The following is a 17,755-nucleotide window of genomic DNA, read 5'->3' as shown; positions in this document are numbered from 1 at the left end:
TCAAAGTTTTATGTTTTCATTCCATTCCATTCACCTAATACCAACACGCACATTTTGACAGTCTCAACAAAGACATGTTGTTACTGTAGAGATTAGCCAACCAGATATCAAATTACTATTGTATAAGCTAAATTAAGTTGTATGAACACCACTCAATTTAAATCGAAATTGTCTCAATTTATTTTTCTGTTTGAACTTAGTATTATGCACATATTCACATTATAAAAAAATATTATGGCATATGTAACCCAAATACTCTTAATTGGTATTCGATGCATATCGTTTGCTGCAAAACAGTTTTCTTTTTATGCAAAGTCTGCTGCCAAATTGAAATGCCTGAAATGTTAGGCAATATTGGCAATTAGCCATTTTAAATAATTTGACGCCAGCAATTTAGTAAGTAAGTCTATTGAAGTATGTACATTAGAGTGGCCATGGTGGACCGACTTAAGTAAACCACAGGGGCTCCACTTAAAGTTTTCACTTTTTTCCTGAGCATTATAGTGCTAGGAACATTATAGCGCTCACTCTATCGGCAGGATAACAACACTATCATCAGGAACGTTTTGGGGAACACTATCAACAGTCGCTTTTAAATAATACACCTACGCATAGCATTTCCACAACATGTCCTGCAATGGTCTTATGAATGAACCGTCTAAAGAGTGCCATCATTCCAAAATCGTTCAGAGGAATTATCTTCTAGATTGACAATTAAATAAATCTGCAAAAATGTTGGATGATTTGGCTGAAGAATGATAGAACGATGAACTTATTTTAACTCAAAACTATGTTCACCTCATTATTTTCGCCATGGTATAAGTTTAAAAAAACTTCACCATGCATATGCGATAGCCCCAATACCCCATTTCTTCTCATTTTGTTATTTAGCTTGTACCTATATGAGTAGGTGTAAGGCGCTCAGTGTATGGTGAACAACACACACGACAAACCAATTTGTAAGGCGAATCTACGCAGTACAGTTGATTTACGACTCACACAATCACTTTTCTTGCAGCTACAGTACTGAATTTGCGTTCGTTCGTAGCAATGTGTAGTAGTGTACGAGTTTTTTAAATTATCTAATTCTTAAAACTTTTCAGAAATGAATGCTATCTTTCATTTTAAGGAGCTTTCTTTGCAGAGCTAAGCATGAGATATTTTTAGAAAAGTGGCAGCCCAATACGTTAAGTAGTGCCCGATATAACTAGTTTCCAAAATCTAAGACTTTAATTTATACAACTTGTAAACCTAGTGTAAACCTAGTCCTAGCATGAACGCATTCAGTCTTTGTGAATCCCTCACACCTCGTTCAACATAACCCAATCTACCCCTCAATTGCTATTTCATGTTTGAAAAAACTAGTTTTATGAATTCTGCATTGAGTCTTTTCCGTTTATTTTACACAATAATTTAATTTGCTGAGACGCGATACGAATTTAATTAGACATTGCGCATTCATTGTTGGCAACTAGTACAACCACCACAACAGCAACAATTGTTAACGAAATATTGGTCACTTGGTGGCCGCCGTGGTGTGAAGTTAGCGTGCTTGCCTTCCACACTGGAGCCCCTAGGTTCAAGTCTCTCGAAAGCAACATCATAATTAGAAAGTGCGGGGCGGACGGACGGACGCCCTTGAGTAAATTTTGAGGTACCTTGATGAAATTTAGTATGTGGGTTCCTGGGCGCTCATCTCAGATCGCTATTTAAAATGAACGAAATAATTCATTACCAAAGACGAATCAAGCGATGAAACTTGGTAGATGTGTTGACCTTATGACGCAGAATAGAAAATTAGTAAAATTTTGGACAATGGGCGTGGCACAGCCTACTTTTAAAATAAGGTAATTTAAAAGTTTTGCAAGCTGTAATTTGGCAGTCGTTGAAGATATCATGATGAAATTTGGCAGAAGCGTTACTCCTATTACTGTTTATGTGCTAAATAAAAATTAGCAAAATCGGATGACGAACACGCCCACTTAAAAAAAAAAAAATTTTAAGTCAAATTTTAACAAAAAATTTTATATCTTTACTGTATGTAGGTAAATTATGCCAACATTCAACTCCGGTAATGACATGGTGCAACAAAATACAAAAATAAAAGAAATTTTTAAAATGGGCGTGGCTCTGCCCTGCCCTTTTTCATTTAATTCGTCTAGAATACTTTTCATGCCATAAGTCGAACAAAAATTTGCCAATCCTTGTGAAATTTGGTAGGGGCATAGATTCTATGACGATATTTGTTTTCTGTGAAAATGGGCGAAATCGGTTGAAGTCACGCCCAGTTTTTATACACAGTCGACCGTCTGTAATTCCGCTCGGCCATTAACACGATAACTTGAGCAAAAATCGATATATATTTACTAAACTTAGTCCACGTACTTATCTGAACTCACTTTATCTTGGTATAAAAGATGGCAGAAATCGGAGTACGACCACGCCCACTTTTTCGATATCGAAAATTACGAAAAATTAAAAAATGCCATTATTCCATATCAAATATGAAAAAAGGTATGAAACATGGTAATTGTATTGGTCTATTGACGCAAAATATAACTTTAGAAAAAAACTTTGTAAAATGGGTATGACACCTACCATATTAAGTAGAAGAAAATGAAAAAAGTTATGCAGGGCGAAATCAAAGGCCCTTAGAATCTTGACAGGAATACTGTTCGTGGTATTACATATATAAATAAATTAGCGGTACCCAACAGATTATATTCTGGGTCACTCTGGTCCAGATTTTGGTCGATATCTCGAAAACGCCTTCACATATAAAACTAAGGGCCACTCCCTTTTAAAATACTCATTAACACATTTCATTTGATACCTATATCGTACAAATACATTCTAGAGTCACCCCTGGTCCACCTTTATGGCGATATCTCGAAAAGGCGTCCACCTATAGAACTATGACCCACTCCCTTTTAAAATACTCTTTAATACCTTCCATTTGATACCCATGTCATACAAACACATTCCAGGGTTACCCTAGGTTCAGTTTCCTAAATGGTGGTTTTCCCTTATTTTGTCTCCAAAGCTCTCAGCTGAGTATGTAATGATCGGTTACACCCGAACTTAGCCTTCCTTACTTGATATTATTGTAAAACAATTGTGAGACACAACGAGCAAAACAACTGTATGACTAATGAATTGAATGGCTTGTCGTCTGAAATGCGCAAGCGCAACCACTTTCATTAGCCATTAATTTCAACTTGACAGGGGTTTTGTGCTTTTTGCATTAAGCAAAGCGATCTAATTTAGCTTTTTTTATTAAATTTTTTTGTATTTTACTACCTAGCAATTGAGTACAAGTACCAACTGCACATGAAGTTGCATACCTTAAGAAATAAATGAATATAAATTCTAGACGTATACAATAATATTATTTACAATGTATGTACATATGTACCAGTGCATTGGTATTTATTCATACGCATGTAAATAGTTCGGTACAATTGGTAGATTGTGAGTACAACGAGCATGTTCGCATATATGGGCCAAGTTAATCAACTTTTTAGACCGAGCTTACGAAAAATTACAGAAGCATGCCTCAGATATATGTACACACATAGGATTATAGTGATATGGTTAAAATGTACCTTGCGGTTGCCACTTTGCTACAATGTGACCGAAACTTGTTCTGGTTGCTTTAATGCAAGTTTTTGCCATTGTGATATAAAAGATAGCGTGAGTACTAAGTACTCGCGAAGTTCGATGTGTAAACTTACAGGTATACGTCTACAAAACGAATGTTTTTATACTCAGTTGAGCAGAGTTCACAGAGTATATTAACTTTGATTGGATAACGGTTGGTTGTACAGGTATAAAGGAATCGAGATAGATATGACTTCCATATATCAAAATCATCAGTATCGAAAAAAATTCGATTGAGCCATGTCCGTCCGTTAACACGATAACTTGAGTAAATTTTGAGGTATCTTGATGAAATTTGTTATGTAGGTTCCTGGGCACTCATCTCAGATCGCTTTTTAAAATGAACGATATCGGAAAATAACCACGCCCACTTTTTCGATATCGAAAATTTCGAAAAATCTAAAAAGTGCGATAATTCATTACCAAATACGGATTAAGCGATGAAACGTGGTAAGTTAGTTGAACCTATGCCGCAAAATAGAAAAATGGTAAAATTTTGGACAATGGGCGTGGCACCGCCCACTTTTAAAAGAAGGTAATTTAGAAGTTTTGCAAGCTGTTATTTGGCAATCGTTGAAGATATCATGATGAAATTTGGCAGGAACGTTACTCTTATTACTATATGTCTGCTTACTAAAAATTAGCAAAATCGGAGAACGACCACGCCCACTTTTAAAAAAAAAAAAATTTTTAATTCGAATTTTAAAAGAAAAGTTAATATCTTTAGAGTATATAAGTAAATTATGCCAACATTCAACTCCAGTAATGATATGGTGCAAAAAATACAAAAATAAAAGAAAATTTCAAAATGGGCGTGGCTCCGCCCTTTTTCATTTAATTTGTCTAGGATACTTTTAATGCCATAAGTCGAACAAAAATTTACCAATCCTTGTGAAATTTGGTAGAGGCTTAGATTCTAGGACGATAACTGTTTTCTGTGAAAAAGGGCGAAATCGGTTGAAGCCGCGCCCAGTTTTTATACACAGTCGACCGTCTGTCCTTCCGCTCGGCCTTTAACACGATAACTTGAGAAAAAATCGATATATCTTTACTAAACTCAGTTCACGTACTTATCTGAACTCACTTTGTATTGGTGTAAAAAATGGCTGAAATCCGACTATGACCACGCCCACTTTTTCGATATCGAAAATTACGAAAATTGAAAAAATGCCATAATTCTATACCAAATACGAAAAAAGGGATGAAACATGATAATTATATTGGTCTATTGACGCAAAATATAAAAAAATAAAATAAATGTAAGGAGCGATAACCTCCGAAGAGATCTAAGGCCGAGCTTCTCTTCCAAGTTGCGTCGTGCTCTTCTTGATTTTCCCTACAAATTGGCCGGACGGAACCTACATGTTTTATGCCGATTCCGAACGGCATCTGCAAGGCAGATGAGTTTTCACTGAGAGCTTTTCATGGCAGAAATACACCCGGAGCGCCGAGGGGCGACCCCGCTTAGAAAAATTTTCTTCTAATTTAAAAACCTTATTTCTAAAATTTTGATGTTGCTTTGCCCGGGGTTCGAACCCAGGGCATACGGTGTGGTAGGCGGAGCACGCTAACATCACACCACGGTGGCCGCCAATATGGACGCAAAATATAACTTTAGAAAAAAACTTGGTAAAACGGGTGTGACACCTACCATATTAAGTAGAAGAAAATGAAAAAGTTTTGCAGGGCGAAATCAAAAGCCCTTGGAATCTTGGAAGGAATACTGTTCGTGGTATTACATATATAAATAAATTAGCGGTACCCGACAGATGCAGTTCTGGATCACCCTGGTCCACATTTTGGTCGATATCTTGAAAACGCCTTCACATATACAACTAAGGGCCACTCCCTTTTAAAACCCTCATTAACACCTTTCATTTGATACCCATATCATACAAACACATTCTAGAGTCACCCCTGGTCCACGTTTATGGCGATATCTCGAAAAGGCGTCCACATATAGAACTAAGGCCCACTCCTTTTTAAAATACTCATTAACACCTTTCATTTGATACCCATATCGTACAAAAAAATTCTAGAGTCACCCCTGGCCCACCTTTATGGCGATATCTCGAAAAGGCATCCACCTTTGGAACTAAGGCCCACTCCCTTTTAAAATACTCATTAACACCTTTCATTTGATACCCATATCGTACAAACAAATTCTAGAGTCACCCCTGGTCCACCTTTATGGCGATATCTCGAAAAGGCGTCCACCTATAGAACTAAGGCCCACGCTCTTTTAAAATACTCATTAACACCTTTCATTTGAAACCCATATCATACAAACGAATTCTAGAGTCACCCCTGGTCCACCTTTATGGCGATATCTCGAAAAGGCATCCACCTATAGAAATAAGGCCCACACCCTTTTAAAATACTCATTAATACCTTACAACTAAGGGCCACTCACTTTTAAAACCCTCATTAATACCTTTAATTTGATACCCATATCATACAAACACATTCTAGAGTCACCCCTGGTCCACGTTTATGGCGATATCTCGAAAAGGCGTCCACCTATAGAACTAAGGCCCACTCCTTTTTAAAATACTCATCACCTTTCATTTGATACCCATATCGTACAAAAAAATTCTAGAGTCACCCCTGGCCCACCTTTATGGCGATATCTCGAAAAAGCATCCACCTATGGAACTAAGGCCCACTCCCTTTTAAAATACTCATTAGCACCTTTCATTTGATACCCATATTGTACAAACGCATTCTAGAGTCACCCCTGGTCCACTTTTATGGCGATATCCCGAAAAGGCGTCCACCCATAGAACTAACGCCCACTCCCTTTTACAACACTTATTAACACCTTTCGTTTGATACCCATATTGTACAAAAAAATTCTAGAGTCACCCCTGGCCCACCTTTATGGCGATATCTCGAAAAAGCATCCACCTATGGAACTAAGGCCCACTCCCTTTTAAAATACTCATTAACACCTTTCATTTGATACCCATATCGTACAAAAAAATTCTAGAGTCACCCCTGGCCCACCTTTATGGCGATATCTCGAAAAAGCATCCACCTATGGAACTAAGGCCCACTCCCTTTTAAAATACTCATTAACACCTTTCATTTGATACCCATATCGTACAAAAAAATTCTAGAGTCACCCCTGGCCCACCTTTATGGCGATATCTCGAAAAGGCATCCACCTTTGGAACTAAGGCCCACTCCCTTTTAAAATACTCATTAACACCTTTCATTTGATACCCATATTGTACAAACGCATTCTAGAGTCAACCCTGGTCCACTTTTATAACGATATTCCGAAAAGGAGTCCACCTATAGAACTAAGGCCCACGCCCTCTTAAAATACTCATTAATACCTTTCGTTTGACACCCATAGTGTACAAACGCATTCTAGAGTCACCCCTGGTCCCCTTTATGGCGATATCACGAAACGGCGTCCACCTATGGAAATAAGGATCACTCCCTTTTAAAATACTCATTAACACCTTTCATTTGATACACATGTCATATAAACACATTCCAGGGTTACCCTCGGTTCATTTTCCTACATGGTTATTTTCCCTTATGTTGCCACCATAGCTCTCAACTGAACTTTAATGTTCGGTTACACCCGAACTTAACCTTCCTTACTTGTTAAATTTACTAGAGATCGCTCAGGGGTTGAAGTTAAACCACAACGGAGGTAACTTTACCAAAAACAAATAATTTCGGGCTTTTTGATAAGAGCTACGTCGGCTTGTTATCGTTAACAACCAATTGCCATCGGCTTCTTATTGCCTGTTTCATAACATATCTTCGTCGATAATAAATCGAAAACACGCTGATAAAAAAACGGTCACACTATGATATGAAACTGATTACTGTTCGATATCAAATCGATAACGTTTTGATAACAATTAGATAACTTTTCGATAACAAGCCGATAAATTCCGATAAGAAATCAATAGCACGCCGTTAACAAGTTGCAGATAACAAATGGATAACGTTTCGATAACAAATCAATTACTTTTAGATATCGAAGACTTCGAAACATAACCTATAACATTAAGATAATAAATCGATAACTTTTCGATAACAAACTACTACTAGTCTATACCTCGTCAATAATAAAGTTACAACAAACCGATAACTCGATGATAAGAAGGGGATAATCCGTCGACAGCAAACCGATAACTCATTGGCTTCGGTTTTGACTTTTCATCATTCTTTGTGTACTCTCCATTGGCAGGTCATTCACTTTTTCGGTACCATCTAAGCTCATGTAACCGATAAACTAATATAGTTAAGGATAGTCTTAAAAATCACTTTAAATAATGAATAATATTCAGGGATGGTGTCATAATATAATACGTAGAAAATGTGTACTATGTTTCCGCTATAGGATTAATACTACTACTCATACCTCACAATGAACTCCACAAGACGGCTAGCATTACTGAAGCATCTGCGATTAGGACGATCTTATAGATTATACATACATAAAAGCTAAACATTTTATATTTAATTAAAACAAACTTTTATAATTTTCATAAGCTCCAGATCACAGCGGGAGAGGCGATCGCCCCCCTCACGCCTCCCCACCCCCCTGGATCCACCACTGATCAATAATTTAGCCAGGTTTCACCACTTTATGGACATTTATTAATGAATTGGCCCATATTTTTCAACACTCAATTTTTCCATATCGAAATTGTGAGGGTGGTTATCGTCCGTTATTTTGATACAGCGAGACTGGCTGGATATTCGTAATAAATTGAATGTTATTTTTGAATTTGGGTTATTTTCCATTACCAATTTTTTTTTTATTTATATTAATTTTGGTACCGAATAAGTTGAGTATGGTAACTCTGGTTAGTCTTAATATGTATGTACCTTCTTCATTCATACATATGCAAGTACTTCTGTACTCGTATCCACTCAATATGCAATTGTTGACTTTGTGCATTGCGGTTTTATCTGCGGCTTTGCTCTCAGCTCCAAATGGGAGATTAGCTTGTTAGAATTCTAATGTAGTTCTCTAATGCATTTCGAATCGAAAACTAGGTTAGAATTCGACTGTGAAACGATTCGAATAACACTCCTGCAAAAATTGTTGGATTACGTGTTCCATTTTCTTCATGTTGGAGTACTCTAACAATACTCCTTTGTATTGCGTTTGCGGACCACCATCAGCCGATCATTGCTCGTTTTTTAACGACCGTGATCACGACACGATGACGATCGAACAGAGTTGCCAAAAGTAAAATATTGCATACAAATAACTGATAATAAAATTTTACTATGGCAACTCTGATAAAATGCAACCGCGCACTGGTTTTATGTATACATACTATAGTATAGAGAAATATTAGTTTCTTTATTCACGCAAATGCTAAATAACACAAGAATATTCGTAGTAAAAATTATAAAAGGTGTATTGCCCCTCTTCATTTACTTTCATTTTAAATTAAATTGACTCCGATAATTCTTTCCGACACAATTCCTTTTTAGTACTTTGGCATATGATCCTCTATGGGTGCTCCATGGAGTACTACAGTGAAAGTACTTTGGAAAGTACTCTCACGTATGTACTCTATGAAATACTCACAAACAAAGCGAGAGTGGGATCACCTACTCCTCTCCTAGGACATCGCAATATTAATTGGAGCACTTTTTTTGTATGAATACAGATTATTTTTGGAACACTCTTATACTCCCAAAGGAGTATTCCTTAAATTATTTATGGAGTACTCGCGTTTTTTAAGGGACCAGAAATGCGATGTTATGATTATTGTCACAGTTATAGATTATTTGCACGACATGATCAGCCATCTCTAGTGTTATACAAACAAAATAGAAATAGTGAAAAGTTGTGTGGAAATATTATAAGCTGCGAAATAAGTTTATTTTATTAATAATAATAAATACTAGTAAGTGAAAATGAATCAAAAAAGTTAAAAAGGAAAAGCGAGCAGAATATTGAATGGCATGAAGAAAACGCTTCCTCATCCGTACCTCAAACCAATGCCGAACTCAATCCTGAGGAAATAAGTGGGAGCGAAAATTTCAACACAATAACTAGTACTGAAAACTGTGAAACATACGATAGGATTTAGAATTACTTTTATTTTATTACTAGCAGACCCGGCAGACGTTGTTCTGCCCTAAATTTTGTATATCTGCATACATTTTAATAAGCTTTTTCCGTCCAACTCTGTCCTCGCCCCTCTACACTTTTTCCTAATATTTGTATTAACTCCTCCCTCCGTATTTTTCGCTCCATCTATCTCCGTCTTCGTCTCATTCTATCTCTTTCTTAGTCTCCTTCTCTCTTTTCTCTTCTCTCAAGTTTTTCTCATTCTGAATGCTATAATTGGCGACAGTTTCGCAAATCGTCCTCTATCCTTCTACCTTAAAGAAATACGTTAGAATTCGATTCGTCTTCTAATCGTTATCTAATCTAAATGTTTGTTGGGTTGGAGTCGTTAGATTTTGAAACTAGTTAAACTAAGTTGAAAATTGGATATCCACTATGGGGTTAAACTCAAAATTTTTAAGTCACAATTTTGAAAATATTTCTTTAGGAAGAAAATGTTATCAAAAAAACTATAAAAATAAGTTTTCCGAAAAAAATATGATAAAGTAGAGCATAAATTATTTGTATCGGTACTCTTTCTTCATTTTTGAGCCAAAATGCAGGCAGTGGGTATTGTAAGTAGGCCCTGCTTACTTAATCACTCTCCCCATATTCGTACGTATGTAAGTGGATACAATTTGTTGGTATAGTTAGCCGAGCACAAAAGCAAATTGCGTGGTGTTGAAATCATAGTCAATTTCCAGTTCACCAAAATTCACACGCCGCGAAAACAATAAAATCACTTTTAGTTTGTTGCAAAATCAGCAAAAATGGCCAACAAAACAAAAAAAAGCGAATTGGTTCACGTCGTTTTTGTAGTCTGTTAAAATTTTAGAGCCTACGAGTTTTCATATATATATATACCAACATATGTATGCATATATCGAGCCGTAAACGCCAAAAATACTTAAGCGACAAAAAAATTTGACACTAGACAATATTTTAATATTAAAAAAAATATTTAAAATGTAGGTATACAACTTGTCACTTAAGTTCAAATTTATTTACATATAACTTCGTAACGGTTTATCACAGTGCTTTTAAATTTGAGCAGCTGATGCACATGATGATATGCAATCGACTTCGAACAAAAAAAGATTATCGTAAACTTTGTCGCTGGGGCCTTCTTGGCGGTCATGGCTTCATATGATTATTGCCTTTCAATTTTCTGACTAAATGGCAAAAAAGAAAATTGTCTAACTGTATATCAATTAAATTCTACAGGCTAGGTATTGGACCGCACCAATTTCGAACCAAAAAATTTGTTTTTCAAAGTTAGCCCCCAATTTTTCATATTTATACACTATCTATTTAAAAACATATAAAATAAAATAATTTTAAACATATTTTTAAGTTAAACGGTTTTATTGAAAACAATACATACTTACATTAAGTAATAATAATACTAAGAGCTAGAAAATACTTAGGTAGGTCCTAGGTACTAGTCATCACACTCCCCATCAATTTAGGACGGTGATCAGACAATTAAATAAAAACGTTGGTTTATCAATAAGACTTGCCGCAACAATGATTCTTTTGTATTAAGTTATGGATCGAGTACTATTTGTCTGCTAGCTAACATATGTGTTTCGATCACGAATCGCAAAACGTAATACGGGCCATGTTGGGCGCGTCCCCCCCGAACTTTGGATAAAATCCCTTTAAACTTTTCAAGTAACAACTCCATCGTACCTATGGCATAGATGAATGGATTTGCAACTCTTTAGCCATCATCCGGTGGCAAGATCCTGAGCCAGATAAATAATTTTGCATGTAAATGCAACAACAACGATTTGAGCCAGATAAATCCAGAGAGAAGTCTGGTTCAATTTGTAAGCCAAATAATTTGTTAATTACTTGTCTTTAAATTGGCAATGCTGCTTTTAATAGATCTACTTTTTCAAAAATATATGTCGCTGCTTAGCCTTTCGCCGTATGAGTTAAATGAAAAACAGCGGCGACATCTGCCTATCACATTTCACGTGTGCGAAAATATCATGACATCTGGGGCCCTATTCAGTAACTGTGAGTTTTAAAATGTACACTTTTTCTTCATATAATTTGTATGAAAGAAAAATGTACATTTCAAAACTCATAGTTACTGAATAGGGCCCCAGCTTCTCAAGTCTCTCAATGATCCAGAGCATTCCCGTGAGAATTGAGTGTGAGCCGGAGCTGTAAAACTCACTGGATGACGGCATTTGTTTCGAGAGAGCGCTGTCAAAATGCACATTTTGGTCAATGATGCCACTCCAAACAAAAATGAGTAGATCTGAATATGGGGATTTCTGACATACATTTCGGCGATTTTATAGTTTCAGTCATTTAATAAAATGATAGTCGAAAAATAGTAATTTCTTTAAACTTATTTTACAATAATACAACTAGTTAGAGTTAAATATAAATAAATCTAAGTAAAATTTACATTTTGATTAAATCAATTAGTCAAGTATTGTAACGCATTTAACTCACAGTGAAAACCAAATATTCTTTTGAAATTTGAGTAAATAGGACCTAGGATATAATAGTTAACATCATTTAGTGGATAGGGCTTATTAACATATCTGACATTCCAGGTTCTGTGATCAAAATGGAATGGTTGCATCGGGACTTCATATTTGCAAGCCCTGGTTTTAGTGATAACTTTTGAGTGGGAAATAATATTTACCCTCCGCCTTCTAACTATTAATATTTACACTAAAAGAAGTATATTTATCTTTTTTCCCATAATTTTTGAACGCATTTCTACAATTGTAGGTCAAACTAAAGTTTACAGAAATTGTTGGCCCGTTTTTCGTTTTAGCTGGTAAATTTTTTCTTCTGGCACCCGCTTCAGCTGGCGCGAGGAATTTATTTGTGATTGTTGCCAGCACAAATTAGAGATAAATCCTTCGTGAGAGCGAAAAAAATAAGAGCGTAAACAAATGTTTCGTATCAAGTACTCTTTGCGGCAACGGTTTATTCGGTTCGCCCGCACAATTCTGACAATAAGATTAAGCAGATTCCCTTCTTCAGATGTTCAAGATTCGATACACAACTGCATATATGGATTGTTGTCCCATGAGCGCCAGCCAGGGACTGCATCTTCGCTCCCTTAATCTATCTGGAGACAACTGGAGTAGAGCCTTTGGCCCCTTTAGATTCTCTAAGTAAACCCGAGTATGTTTGTTATCTCTCTTTAGCTTAGCAGCAATGGGTAGGCCATGAATTCGCAAGATCGCCAAGTGAGGGGAAAGTTATGTTGAGATACAGCGCAACATACTGGTTGCAAGAGCTTAAACTTCACAGTTACATAGTAGGATGCTATGGAGTTCGCATAAGCCTTCACGCTACTGACAAGGTACCTGCGGTAGAAAGGCCACAACATTTCCAATAATTCCCTTGAGGTTATTCCTGGACGAAGAAAGATTATTTAGACTACTTAAATTTCGAAGTGTAGAGATCCTAAATTGTATACATACTCATTATAAGACAAAACTGAGGTGGAGGTGGAGTTACTCGGGCTCTCTTCTCATTCCACTTATTCCGCTCCCTCACAAGCCAAGTCCTACTGCCAGTTTAACTCCCATTCCCTTTCCAACTTCCGTTTCCACTTCCAGTACCACTCCCATTCCCACACTCCCTCTCACACTTGCCCAAACTCCCACTTTCACTTCCTTTACCTCTTCGACCTCAACTTCCTCATATATGGAATATCAATAACAATAATTGAGTCTGAACTTCAAAAAAATTGCGAATATACCGCGATTTTAAAATTTTCCTAATAGGGGGCGTGGCACCGCCCTCTTTTCCAAAATCCTACACAGATGAATATATAGAGTGCATTTTCTAACATTTAAATAGATTCAGCCAAACAGTCCTAAAATGTTTATATTGCCAGAAAAATAGCGGGAGCCGTTACAGTTTTAATTTTAATGTTTGAAGAAAAAAATTTTAGAGGGGAGGTAGAGAATATTTTGGCGGGCTTTGCTCAACTTAAATTATTTAATGTATCCAACCTGTATAGTAAATTTTTATTACACGCCAAATTTATGCAAAGCATTTAAATAAGTGCATTTTTGTACGTGTATGAATGTATGTATGTATGTGTGTATGGCCAATGCGTCGATTATATGGACAGAATTCATGTCAATCGAGTACAATGAAAGCTCAAAATACTTTTTAGGCTAATAACCTCACATAAAAAATTACAAAGAAAGAAATTTAACTAAAGCATAACAGCAACAAAAAAACATGTAAAGGTGTCTAAATTCGGGTGTAACCGAACAGCGTGAGCTTCAATTGTACATTTCATTTCAGATAAATTACTTTTCTACATAACACGTGGCACCGCCCGTTTAAAAAAATGTCTCTCCATTTCCTCTAACAATAAAACTTGATAAGTGAAATATCATTTCAAAACTATTTTTGCTAAGTTAAAGCTATTATTCTAGTCTACGGCCCTTTTAAACTTGTTTTATATCTAAGTTGCCGTGGTCTTTAACCGATCCCGTCCATTTTTACTAGAACTATTTTCTGCTATAAGGAAAATATGTGTACACAATTTCATTACGATATGTTAATTCTTCTTCGCGTTATGGCTCCCGAAATATTTTTTTTTTTGTTTTTTTTTTTTTTTTGTTTTAATTGACACTGCATTCGCAAGCGTCGAATGGCAAGGTGCTTAAAAGAGCCCTTAAAATGACAGGTTATCTTAATTTTATTCAAAGTCAATTTGTCGTTTCATTTTACTTGTTCCTCCGTTATTCACAAAAGCTCCGTTATCCACAATAGCTTCGTTATATAATTCCGTTATTTCCCGAAATGTAAATTGTTTGGTTTTTTTTTTTGGCACCACGCCAGGCACAAAATCAGTTATGTATTTTAGAATCCAATATGCGGCTTGTAGCAATGTCTTTTTTCACTATTTTACGTATAAAAACTTTTGGTCTTTATTTGACACCACGCCAGTTTTCAATTTGCACTGCTTCCTGTTAGGAGTGCAAAAAACCACCCTAACTCCAGGTCAGGGAAGCATTGCATCTCCCAACTCCGCCAAAACACCAGCATGGAGCACAGAAGCCAACCTTTAGGCTTATTTTAATTTCCAGCTCAACCGAAAAAGTCCAAAATTATTGCAGTTGGACCGAGGATGACACTGCACGTCCACACAGCCGAAAAGACGAAAACGGAATGGCTCCCGAAATATAGAAAATTGCTTAGTCATAAAAGGGGCGGTGCCACACCCATTTTCAAAATTTTTAGTGTTTTCCTACTTAATGTTATAATTCAATTTAGAAAAATAAAAATAAATGTAAGGCGCGATAACCTCCGAAGAGATTTTAGGCCGAGATTCTCTTCCAATTTGCGTCGTGCTCCTTTTTATACCTTTATATAAAGTCCCTTTCATGTTTGTCCCCTCATTTCCATACGAATTTTTGACCCACGGAAAAAACTTTTTCGGTAACTTCCCGTTGAGCTAGACACTTGATACTTAGAACATAGTTGAAATCTGAGAGACATTACAATGCAAGTGAAAAAAAAAATGTGTAGGAAAATTTAATAAAAATATGATAAAAAAATTTTAAGGACTACCTTTATATAAATGGACCAAAAAATAGAAGGCAATTTTTCCTTTAATAAAGACATAGTCTTGTTGAATTTTGACTAAAAATGTTTAACAATAACTCTTGTAAAAGTATTTTAGGATTTAAAATTATAAAGGTAGAGTGCGTGTTTAAATTTTAAATAATCAATTAGTTAATCCCAAGTACATGGTTTGCCTTAAATTGAAAGATTGCGCTTCTATTTTTTAGTCCATTTATATAAAGGTAGTCCTTAAAATTTTTTTATCATCTTTTTATTTAATTTTTCCTACAAATTGACGCGACAGGACCTACTTGTTTTATGCCGACTCCGAACGACGTCTGCGAGGCAGATATGTTTTCACTGAGAGCTTTTCATGGCAAAAAAACACTCGGAGTGCTTGCCAAACACTGCCGAGGGGCGACACCGCTTAGGAAAATTTTCTTCTAATTGAAAAAACTTGTTCCTAAAATTTTGAAGTTGCTTTTCCCGGGGCGTGATCCCAGGATCTACAGTGTGGTAAGCGGAGCACGCTACCATCACACCACGACGGCCGCCATTCAATTTAGAAGGTAAAATTCTATTGACACAAAGCTGTTTTTCGCTAATATATAGCTTATTATTTTCGTCTACGACCCTTTTAAAAATCTTTTGTATAAAAGTGGGCGTGGTGTTTAACCGATCTCGTCCATTTTTCCTTGAAATATTTCCTGCTATAGGGAAAATTTGTGTACTCAATTTTATTACGATCCGTTAATTTTTCTTCGAGTTATGGCTCCCGAAACATAGAAAATTGCTTAGTCATAAAAGGGGCGGTGCCGTGCCCATTTTTTTAAATGTGAAGTTTTTCCTATTTATTGTTATAAATCCACTTGGGAAATAAAATACCATTGATATAAAGCTCTTTTTTGCAAAGATATAGCATATATTATTCGTCCACGACACTTTTAAAAATCTTTTACATAAAAGTGGGCGTGGTCCTTAACCGATTTCGTTAATTTTTCTTCAAAGCATTCCTTATAGTTAAGGCAACCTCTATGCCGGAATTTGATACGATAGGTTTAACCATTTTTGATTTATGACTAATAATATTTGTAACATTTATTTTATCACAAGTGTGCGGTGCCACGCCCATTTTAAAAATTTTCATCAAGAGTCTCAATATCAGTCCACATGTCAAATTTCAACATTCTAGGTGTATTATTTACTAAATAATCAGGTTTTTTGTGTTTTCCAAAATGTTATATATATAAAAAGTGGGCATGGTTATCATCCGATTTCGCTCATTTTCATTACCAATCTATTCTGGGTCTAGATAAGCTCGTGTATCTGGTGAAGATATCTCTATATTTACTCAAGTTATCGTGTTAACGGACAGACGGACGGACGGCCGAACGGACATGGCTCAATAAAATTGTTTTTCGATACTGATGATTTTGATATAGGGAAGTCTATATCTATCTCGATTCCTTTATACCTGTACAACCAACCGTTATCCTTTCACAGTTAATATACTCTGTGTGCACAGCACGCTGAGTATATTTTTGCCTGTCAAAGTAGATTATTCAATGTATACGTACATATATATTTATACAGTAGTTAGGTATTCGTGCAAAAGGCTTTCTACTATGGCATTCAAACACGTGTCTGGTTGGATAAAAAAAAGCAAAGCCGATTAAACCAAAAGTATTACATACACTCTTGCCATTTACTCGGCACTATGTATATACATACATAAGTTTACATATAAATTGTTTATATTGATTTGTAAAACAAAAGATGCTTTTTTAATTGAGGTCAAAAGCATTTATGGAGAAAGAAAATGAAATCAAAACATTTATGTACATACTTATGTATGTCATTTAGTGTAAGCACTTTCACAAGTTACCTTCCAAATATGTCTCTGTGTGCTTTCATTATAAAAAAATATCAGCAATGGATTTAGAAATGACGTGAAATGTGTATTTTATAATAAACTATAAGGGAGTTCAAGATTTTATGCAAATGGTCTAGCATCATGGCATTGCAAACTTATGTGGCATATTATTTATAATAAAAAATAAATGTAAGGCGCGATAACCTCCGAAGAGTTTTTAGGACGAGCTTCCCTACCAATTTGCTTCGTGCTCCTTTAAATTTTTCCTACAAACTGGCAGGACGGGACCTATTTGTTTTATGTCGACTCCGAACGGCATCTGCAAGGCAGATGTGATTTCACTGAGAGCTTTTCATGGCGGAATTCTTGACAAACACTGCCGAGGGGTGACCCCGCTTAGAATGATTTTCTTCGAATTGAAAAAACTTGTTACTGAAGTTTTGATGTTGCTTTTCTTTGGGATCACGCCCCATCCCAGGATCTACGGTGTGGTTTGCGGAGCACGCTACCATCACATCACGGCGGCCACCTTTTTTCAACTTTTTTTTTTACTC

General features: G+C 36.0%; 1 protein-coding gene across 1 annotated transcript in view; it reads right to left on the bottom strand.

Moving 5' to 3' along the window:
* LOC137238422 (protein Skeletor, isoforms B/C) overlaps nt 1-17,755 on the bottom strand; it is a 204,900-nt gene that overhangs the window by 170,751 nt on the left and 16,394 nt on the right. The gene's annotated exons all lie outside the window — the stretch shown is intronic.

Source organism: Eurosta solidaginis, chromosome 1, assembly GCF_040869045.1.
Source record: "Eurosta solidaginis isolate ZX-2024a chromosome 1, ASM4086904v1, whole genome shotgun sequence".
NCBI classification, from domain to species: Eukaryota; Metazoa; Arthropoda; class Insecta; order Diptera; family Tephritidae; genus Eurosta; species Eurosta solidaginis.
Note: the sequence above shows the minus strand (reverse complement) of the source record. Positions and strands in the feature narration are given on the sequence as shown.